The sequence below is a fragment of the Coffea arabica genome, chromosome 2c, assembly GCF_036785885.1.
Source record: "Coffea arabica cultivar ET-39 chromosome 2c, Coffea Arabica ET-39 HiFi, whole genome shotgun sequence".
NCBI lineage: Eukaryota > Viridiplantae > Streptophyta > Magnoliopsida > Gentianales > Rubiaceae > Coffea > Coffea arabica.
In genome coordinates, this window is record NC_092312.1 from 71,695,931 (window position 1) to 71,706,273 (window position 10,343).

Genomic DNA, 10,343 nt, shown 5'->3' on the forward strand with positions numbered 1-10,343 from the left:
TCAATTAACCTTTCTTCTTTTCTTCTTTTTGTATGGACTTGCGCTGATTGATCTGTTCCTTTCGGCTACCAAAAAGGGTGATTTGCACACTAGACTAGAGTCATTTGCAACTTTGCATTTTAATTGTTCAGTAACTTTGCTTGGTCTGCTCTTTTATAGTTGCTGGATATGGGAAAAGAGTATAAAGTTACCCCATTCAAATTGATTTCCCGAAAATGACTTCAACCGGCAAATTTAAGCGATGTGCATTTAATTGGAATCACGTTACTTGCCATATATGAATTTCCCACACATATGGACAGATTTTTCAGAGCTTGCAAAAGGTTCATATTAATTTGTTTTTTTTTTTGGCATATCCTTCTGCAAAACATATTATCCTAAAGTCACAGTCATAATAAACAAAAAACTTTTGCGTCACCACTCACCATTTTTTGGGGTATAAAAATCCAAGTCACCTTCAAGTCATCAATCGCTTATAACTATAGAACGTGTGCCACTTGTATGACAAATTTCACACGAAAATTCTAGTCAAGGAAAATCTGGTGCTTGGATTGCAGTGTTTCATTAAAAAAATGTTATGTTTTTCGTGAACACATGTTTTAATTTTTTTTTATATATTTCTTTTACAAAAGTTCCAGAAAATAGCAATTCAGACGGGGTTAACTCACGAAAATTATACAACCACATCTTGGAAACAGCTTCCTTGACACAAAAAAATAAATAAATAAATAAACATAGGATTAAAAAAAAAAGGAACAACGGAAAAGAATGATTTTTTTTTCCTTCTTTTACTTGTCCCCAAACTGCTAGGTTCAACGAATGAGAGAATGGAAAGCATACGTGGGATGTAGATAAAAACAAATTAATCAGAGAGTCCATGTCCCCAAAAGCGCATGGACTATGTATTCAGCTTAGCTATTTCACTTGGGGTCCAAAGGGAAGCAAGATGGCAAACGTTCAAATAAGGCAAAAATTTGATTACTTTTCTAACAATGAAGAAGTAAATATCACAACCAATAAAAATATTGATGTGATGGTATAAAATATTTGCTCCAAAAATTTTGGTAAGGGAAAACAAATATTCATTTTTAGTGGTTTATCTTTGCTTTAAATCACATTTAATTAGGTACACATACCATACGTGATATCCATTTAGACACATATTTAACAAGCCAAATGGTTAGGTTGAAATTTATATTTTCTTCCATACCATTCAATTGATACCAGCTAATAAGTTCTTGTCCCTTCTTTTAGTCTTTTGGAGAATGGAGACAAGCGGGTTCACGAGTCATTTGAGTGAAACAGAGGGGGGCTTTCGCTTTCTTTTGTGTATACAAAATCAAAATAGTATAAGCCTATGGAATCATTATCGGTTCAGCTTCTTTCTTTTTTTCTTTCCCCCAATTTTTCCCTCTAATATATATATATATGCTCTTTAGTTCTTTTTTCTTTTTTTTTTTTGGTGGGGTTCTATTTTAATCCCTAGTGACATGGGGCACAAACCAACTTTGCGTGCAAGTAAACTAGAAGTGCATGTAATGTTGCATCAATTGTGAAATCAACTAATGGAGACCTAAGCCATTTTTGCAAAAAAATTTCTTAGCAACGGAGGAAGGGTGGGCTTTAAGCAGCGGGAAAGGAGCAAGAGGAATTAAAATCCAAGGTCCCTAAATTCTTGAGTTTTAAACTCAACCATTAGACCAAATCCTAACCCATTGGGCATTAGTGCGTAGTATTGTTTTGGCCAAGTTTTGTGATATGCTTTGCCTTTCGAAAACGATAGTGTCACAACTGAGATTTTAATATTAGCATAATTTTGCTTTAAAAGATTACATTATCCATATAAAAAGTTCCCAAGAGATTCTCACATATTAGTATGATAATCCAAATTGCTTTGAGAATAAAATTATTGCTGTGGCAATATGGCCAATGCAAAGGTATATAAACTGTGAAGATGTTAATCTATATCTATATCTATATATATTGATCACAAAAAAATTGACTACTATGAATTTGGCATGCTTCCAGATCCATAAATTGCTTACAAAGATTCTTATAGATCATCTAACGACACAGCTCTTATATTGGTTGTAAGGTTCAAACACACGATCTATTGTAACAAAGTGACTCCCAACTGAAGCAACACTTGTAAGTATCTATGCATCTGTATCACTCATGCTTAACCAACTTTATATTATGGTAGAAGGTTTTCCTCGTTTGTTAAACCACGTATTCCATTGTATCCAATGCGTATTGGAGCATTAAACTGAGTTAGGATAAATCATCTTCTAAGTAAGTACCATAATGATTTATTCATACAAATCCAAGGCAAAGTCATCCAGTAAACAAGATCATTCTCGCTAAATTATAATAGATCAATGCAAAGATTAAAATAAAATTATTTATTATCTTAGGTCTCATTTGGATTGATATTTTTGGTAAAAAATATACTATAGTGATTTGATGTATGTGAAATTAAAAAATATTTGAGAGATGTAGTCATAGAAAGCGTAAAAATTTTATGTGGAAAACTTTAATCCAAAAATTTCTCTATCGAAGAATTCTTCTTTTTCCTTCAAAAATTGTTTGGATTGCTGTTTTATATCAAAAAAAAATTATGTTTTTTGTGAACACTTTTTTAATCATTTTTTACTTTACATATATTAAATCGATATATTAACTTTTAAAATAAAATTTACTAAAAATAGTAATTCAAACGGGCTCAATCTTCGAGACTCTAGAAAGTGAGAATAAGTACTACACTAGTCCTCCTTACAAATCTAGGCAAAATCATCCTCTACATAAGTTCACTTACACTAAAATATATACATGCTCTAGATCAACGAAAAAAAATTAAAATAAATATTAGTTTAGCGTGTTTGGATAGAGTATTATTTGAAATATTATTTGGAATAATTACTGTAGCATTTTTTGTGATGTGATGTATGTGAAATAAAAAAGTAGTTGGGAATATAAAAAGGTGGATTGAAAAATATATTTATAATGCAAGCGAAATATTATTTAAGATAATTTAGCACTCCAAACACACTTAATTAATATTATCCTTTTTTTCCTTCAAATTTTTGATTTCCACTTTATAGAATTTTCTTTTGGAAGGGTTGAAGAAAAACAAACGTGCCCCTATGTTAGAATAAACATCGAAATTAGCAAGAGGAATTGGAGACCTCTTTTAATATGCTGTCTTTTCGATTTATTAAGGAAAAAACTTGTTTTTATTGGTTGTATTAATTGTACTTGGCTGCATCAAAGCATCCCGCGTCGCAACATACCCAACGCGCTTGTACGTTGTGAGAGAGACCCATCGCCATCAATCTCCCGTTTTTATCCGCCAAACAACAACGTGCGCCCCATACGTTACTTCACCTTTCCGTCAAAAAGGACGAGAGTTTTTACACCACGCTTTACCCTTGGCGCGTGGATTAAATAAAACTAACTCCCTCCCCACCAAAAGACAGCGATCAAACCGGCCAAAAAAAAAAAAAAAAAGACATCGATCAGACAGGTGGCTCTGTAAATTGAAATGACCTCTTTTCTGGGACCCACCCCTGACACCAACACTTCTCCACAACCTCCCAAAAAAACACGGAGAATTTTCCAAACTTCTTTTTCTCGTGCTTTGTTGAATTTCTCCCGAAAAGTTCTTGAAATTTCGTGAGATGGGAGGAAATGAAGTAAGAGACGTAGCGGTTCGGAGCATTGACCGGTGCTATTTGGGAGTTGCTATATTCTACAGGTGCCACCTCCTTGTTTAGTATTCTTTCCACCACACATTCGTTTGAAGCGAGAAATTATTATTTATTTATTTAGATAAACTCGGTTTATATATGGTCACTTATTAATTGCTGTGTGATATTTTCAAAAGTCAAAAGCTGCATAATCATAACAATAGTATATTTGAACTCTACAAGAAGGATTTGGGAATTGTAAATGCCAATATTGTTCATTTGGATCTATACGTGTCAATATTATTGTGTAGTGTTACAAGAGCTGTGAATTTAAAACATTTGTGCCCTTGACTGAGTTCTTATTTGATAATTCAATTAAACACTTAAATTTAATAGGTTCAGATCTTAATATACTCAGACGCGTTTGATAATCAAAATTAGAATATTTGAATTCATTAATAACACTGAATTTTTTAGATAAAATTTGCTTTGTCATTTATCTTAATGTGATATACACTCAAATGTATTGAAGTTAGTACTTAACAATTCACTAATTTAATAGATTCATATTTGAGATTTCAAACTCCAAAAATTAGTTTTCAAACTTCAGTTTATCAAATGCAACCTAATTTTTGATCATTAACTTATGGATAGTTGTCAGCTGATAATCGACAACTGTCCATAAAATTAAATCATATATGATAATGAAAAAAAAATTCCAATTCAGCACTTAACGAATTCAGATGCATTTGATAACCAAAATTAAAACATTTGAATTCATTAAGTGATACTGAATTTTCTAAATAAAATTTGCTCCAAAAAATATTTTAATGTGATAATATACTCAAATGTATCAAAATTAGTGCTTAACAATTCACAAACTCAATAGATTTAGATTTCAGATTTTAGTTTTCAAACTTTAGTTTTATCAAATGCACCTTAAATTTTGATCATTAACTTATGGATTCAGCTGATAATCGACAACTGTCCATAAAATTAAATCATATATGATAATGACAAAAAAAGAAAAAAAAATAAATACCCATTAAATATACCACATAATTTACTAGTGATTTTTGATACTTAATCCACCTAAATGGAGTTTACCCTTTGACGAGGACAAACTATTGACAGTTTTTCTAGACCAAATTTTTTGAATGGCATACTAGCCTCCTTGTCTGCCCAAAATTTGAACGGCAGATGTTCACATTTTTTTTGTTTAAATTACTGCTGTATGAATCTAACTTTGCCTAGCATTCACATCTAATTGGAACAAAGACGCTTAATTAGTAAAGAATAGTGCATGATGGCAAGTCCAGTAGTAAAAGAAAAAGAAAAAAAAGGACTCAGATGGTGAGCCACGTCATTGACCTAGGTGTGTTATTTGGGCTTGCGACGTAGGCGATCACTACTACTTCCACATTAAATGCTAGGGTTTTGGGAGCAGTGGTTTTGGTGGGAGGGTTTGTTTGTCACATGCAAGCCATTATAGAAAAGGATCCATGGATGTGATCGGTTCTGCTCTTTCAAACTTCAAAGTCAAGTTTGCAAATCGGCTTCATTGGAAAAAAAACAATTACAGGATTATTATATACATTAAGTGTGTGGATTATGGACAAAAGTTATGACTTAGTTAGATGTAATTGACTAATTGTTCAATGAATGTTTGGAACATGAGAGTGAGAAAAATAAACAACATGTTGGAGCAAACGTCAGACTTTGAATTCAATTTCTTTTATAGCTCTCCATGCAAGAAAGGTACGTCTGAATAATTCTCTTTATGGTGCATTAGGCAAGACTTCTTAACAACCTCTTTTTTTTTTTAATAAAAACTTTTTTGTTTGGCCCTTTCTCATTTTATTTTCTTTCAATGCCAACAAACTTAATGACAACAATAAGAGTGAAAATGATATTTGGAAATTATGGAAAGGATTAGCCGTTACTGCACAATGCATTAGATTGATGTCAAATCAGGTTTTGTGTTGAGGGCCACATATTATTAAATGGTTGTTGATAGATAACTACAGAGAAGTTATGCACAAGAAACGTTGGGCTATTTAATTAAAGGGCAATAAATTAATAATTAACTTTTTATGCACTGAAAATGTAGTGAATTTTTTACACTAATAGTTATGGATGCATGCCACGTATACGTGATTTGAGTTTTAATTTTATATTTATATTATGTGGCAATGTTGTAAATGTGTTAACGTAAAAAAAAATGATATACTCACAGTGTATAAAAAATTTATCTATAAATTAATACAAGAAGGATGCAGTGTGATAATCTTTCTCATAACCTGCAATTCTTTTCAGATTGGTTAATGGGCAAAAAGATTTAAATAAGATCTGTGCAAATGCTTTTAAAAGACTATTCGAGTAGCTTTAGAAGTATTAAGGCCCGTCTAGGGTTGCGGTAACATATTGAAAAGTACTTTCGTAGTAAAACTTTTAATAAAAACAGTACTTTTAGCACTTAAAAGTACTTTTTTACCAAAAATACTGCAATCCCAAATGGGGCTTAGTCAAGTGACGGTGAGATCCTATTTGATATTCAAGCTCTTTTTTTTTTTTTTCTTTTCATATAAGTTTTGAAGTATCTCTTTAACAAAAAATGTTACATTCTTAAGACTAATATTTTGGGAAAAAAGCATAAAATACGACCGCCTTTATCCCAAAGATGATGTCGCTTTCAATTTTGACAAAAGGCCAAAAAGGATAATAGAAAAATCTTTGGATCGAAATGTCCAGTAATTGAAAGCTTTAGTTGCTATTACACATAAATTAAGACCTCACCGGTTGATAATTATATATAAAAAAAAAAAAAATTTGATGGGTGTCCAATGAGCACTCATTATTATATCAAAATTTTATTAACCTATCATGTATACACACGCATTAATAATTATTATCCACCATTGTATTGATACACTTTTCCTAATTAATCTTACTTTTTTAAATATCTAACATCTAAAGTACATATTAGCTCTAACAGATGAATCGGCAGGAAGAATAAGATTGCAGTGATAGTTAGAGAACGTAGGAAAAATTTACAGAAGCGCAGCGACTCCACACGTTTTAATTGATTGCTATGAATGCAATTTTTAGGACCACTAATTAATTGGATGACCTCTTAATGGCGACTGCCGAGAATCATGGATATTAGAAGGTTGGGCAACTCTATAGACCATAGAGTAATAAATATGTAGACAATGGGATACAATTAATATATATTTGTGTGTATGTATTTATATGTATATTTAGTATGGGAGAGGGGAGAGGAGATTAGAACCCATGACATATAAATTTTTTTTAAATGGAAAACTTGACGAAATAGTGGAGATAGAATTTCAATTGTAGTTCCAATTTTCTCCTCCATTCGTAAAATCATGAGGGATGGCTCATAAATCTGTCTAAAATTTTGAACAAAATTGGAAATATAATTTAAGTATTCTAAAAAGCTTTGCAATTGATTTTTATCTTTAATTTCATCAGGAAATTTTCTTGAGAATTTTAATGAGTTGCAAATTGACTTATATTTTCCTTCTTCTAAATCATGTCCTGAGAATTATATTTGACAAAAAAAAGTCATGATTTCGTTAAACAATGAAATTTACAGGAATGATAGAAATTATATTATACATATAAAAATAAAATAGATGTAAAGAATAACAGATATTATAGATTTGAAAAGTTGAAAAAAAAAATCTACTATAAAGGTCCAAACATATTCAAACATCAAATAGAACACAATAGCCTCAAAAATTTTGTGAATATCTCCAATTGCCAAATCTATTAATCAACTATTTTAAACTCGGCTTAGATTGATATATTTTGTTTTGGCAACTACAAATTCAAAAACTTTGTCTAAAAAATATAAAAACAAAATTTTGAGTGAATCCTGAATGAAATTGCAAGGGATCGTCAAAACTTTAAATCATACGTATAGGTGATTTATGAAGTTGAAAATGCTGTCCACATTGTTTCATTACTTACATTATTTATAAGTTCTATATAATATGTCCAAGTATCCAATAGACACTCATTAAAAGAGAATTGATGTCATTTTTTCTAAAAAAAATTATTATTTTTCGTAAACATATATATTTCAATCATCTTTTCATCTCACATATATTAAATCATTATAATTCATTTTTCTACAAAATTTTCAGAAAATGACAATCGAAATAGACTCTTAGTTTTCTAAAGAAGTGTAATTAACTTGATCCTATATATGCCTCGTGCATTATTTAAGAGAAATTAACTTGAGTATGTTTGATCTACTTTCTATGGTATAAATATAAAAAAAAAAAGATATACATTACTGTTAACACAACTAGAAGTGATCTAAATTTACATAGATCTGTTCTAAATTCATTATTTCCATTCTCTAATTAGACAAACTAGTATTTTGACCCGTGCATATATTTCAAATCAAAATAATATTTTATATATTTATATATTGTGGTACAAAATAATAAATATATATAGACTAAAAATTTTAAAGAAGTGTATGCCTAATATCTTGAAAAAAAATTTAATATATAATGATTTACATGATAAAAGAATTGTTAATGCATTTAAGGAGAGGGTTAGGTTGGGTAGTAAGGTGAGAAGAGTTTTCTAAAAAAAGTCAATTTATCAATATCCAACAAAACATATTATGTTATACCCATATATCAAAACTTATAATATAAAAAAATAAATTATAAACAATTTATTTTCTTCATTTTTTAGAAAAAAAATCTTTCTCCTATCTTGTGCCACCTAAAATTGTTGACTGCATTTAGGTTAGCATTTTTCATAAACTTTAATGTATATTTAAAAAAAATTCTCCGTAATATGTGTTTTTCGAATTCTCAAAATTATTAAAAATCACCATCATTTCTCTCTTCTCTTGTACGTCAGTTAGTCATCAGATACCTCCTACGACTTTTATATCTTCTATCATGGTACCATCCCCTTTCTTCTTCAACTTTTCCTATTACTTTTCAACATCTCACCATTTTCTTGCCTCGTTTTCCCCATATACCTAACCTCTAAATTCATATCCCTGCGACCCAATACATTTAACTTTACCTATCATAATGAAAATATAAAATTAAAAATTAATTACAATGGTTGCACTTATTAGTATCTAAAAATGGAAATGAAAAACTGATAATATCTATAATATCTTCAAGTACTACAATCAATATATATATATATATTTTAACATAGCAAATACATATTTACATATGAAGACAGCAATAAGAATACATAAAATAATTAATGATACCAAAAGTTATCCTTAGTTTTGGGTTTTGCACTCTTATTCAAATCTATTGTCAAATTTGGGCCAGATATATACAAATTCAGTACTATTTTAGGGTTGAATGTTATATATATTTCTATTAAACTATAATATTACTTTTTTAAAATTTTTGGTAGAATTGGTGTTGTTATTATCATTATTTTTTAATCAAAAATGAATATTTCAAAAAAAAAATTCCACATTAAAAGGCTAGTAGTACTTTGTTTTCTATTTAGTGATTTCATAATTTAGATTTCATGAATGGTACCATTCTTGATTTTTTTAAATCCACGACATTATTTTCTTTTTGTTTTCTATTTAATGTTGCCCTTTTACTTAGGATTACTAAGTTTAAAGATAAAATATTATCATTTACTTTTTTACTTTTACTAAGTTTGGTAATATTTTTTTTATTTACCCTCCCACTAATAAACTTCAAACCAAATTCCTATATAATCGGAGTCACTGTTTTTTTAAATTAGAAAGGCATGGGAGCTACTTCTTACTTAAGAAAATGTTATTTGCACTCAATTTTTTATTATTTGCAATTCCACCATTTGTTTTATCATATAGTCTAATTACTGAAAATTATATGATCAAAATGATTATTGAAGTGTGAATAACAAAAATGGAGTGTAAATAATCTTACTTATTTAAATTAATAAAAAAGCATGAAAGGATGTTATATTTGTTATCTCTTCTTATGATCTTACAGAAGTTTTAATTGTTGTAGAATCATAAATAACGTAAGGCAATTGGAAACGTGATGGGTTAAAGTTCAAATAGGATAACATGCACATTAACCAACAATTTGAAATGCAATGATTTTAAAAGGTAACCAACAATTTCAAATGTGAAGAGTAGATGTGGAAGTTGAGAGGAATATATTTTATAAATTAAATTAAATGTGAAATATTAGAAAAATGAAATTGATAGTGGGAAGATGCGTAGAAGCTTGTTGCTAAAAATCTCTTCTCAAATTTATATAGATATATACATAACGTCCTTCAACTAAACTATACATGGACACAACACATCAAAGAATAACGGTTAATTTTAAATTCCTCTCTTTTTTTTTATTTGTCTTTGTTTTATCTAAATCAAAGTGAGAGTTGGGATTTTCCCAAAATGAAAATCATTACAATAGTCCTTTTTGGTAACACATTCATTTAATTTGTTCTTGTCGAAGAAACATTTTCAAATTATTATGGTGCATTAATTAAGTCATGTGGCGGGACATAATTGCCAAAAAAGATATATTGATTTGGTGAATGACGGTGTGAATTTGAAGTGAAAGGATATTAATTCAATCCCAAAAAAAAAAGGCAACACACACATATATATATATATATATATATATCATA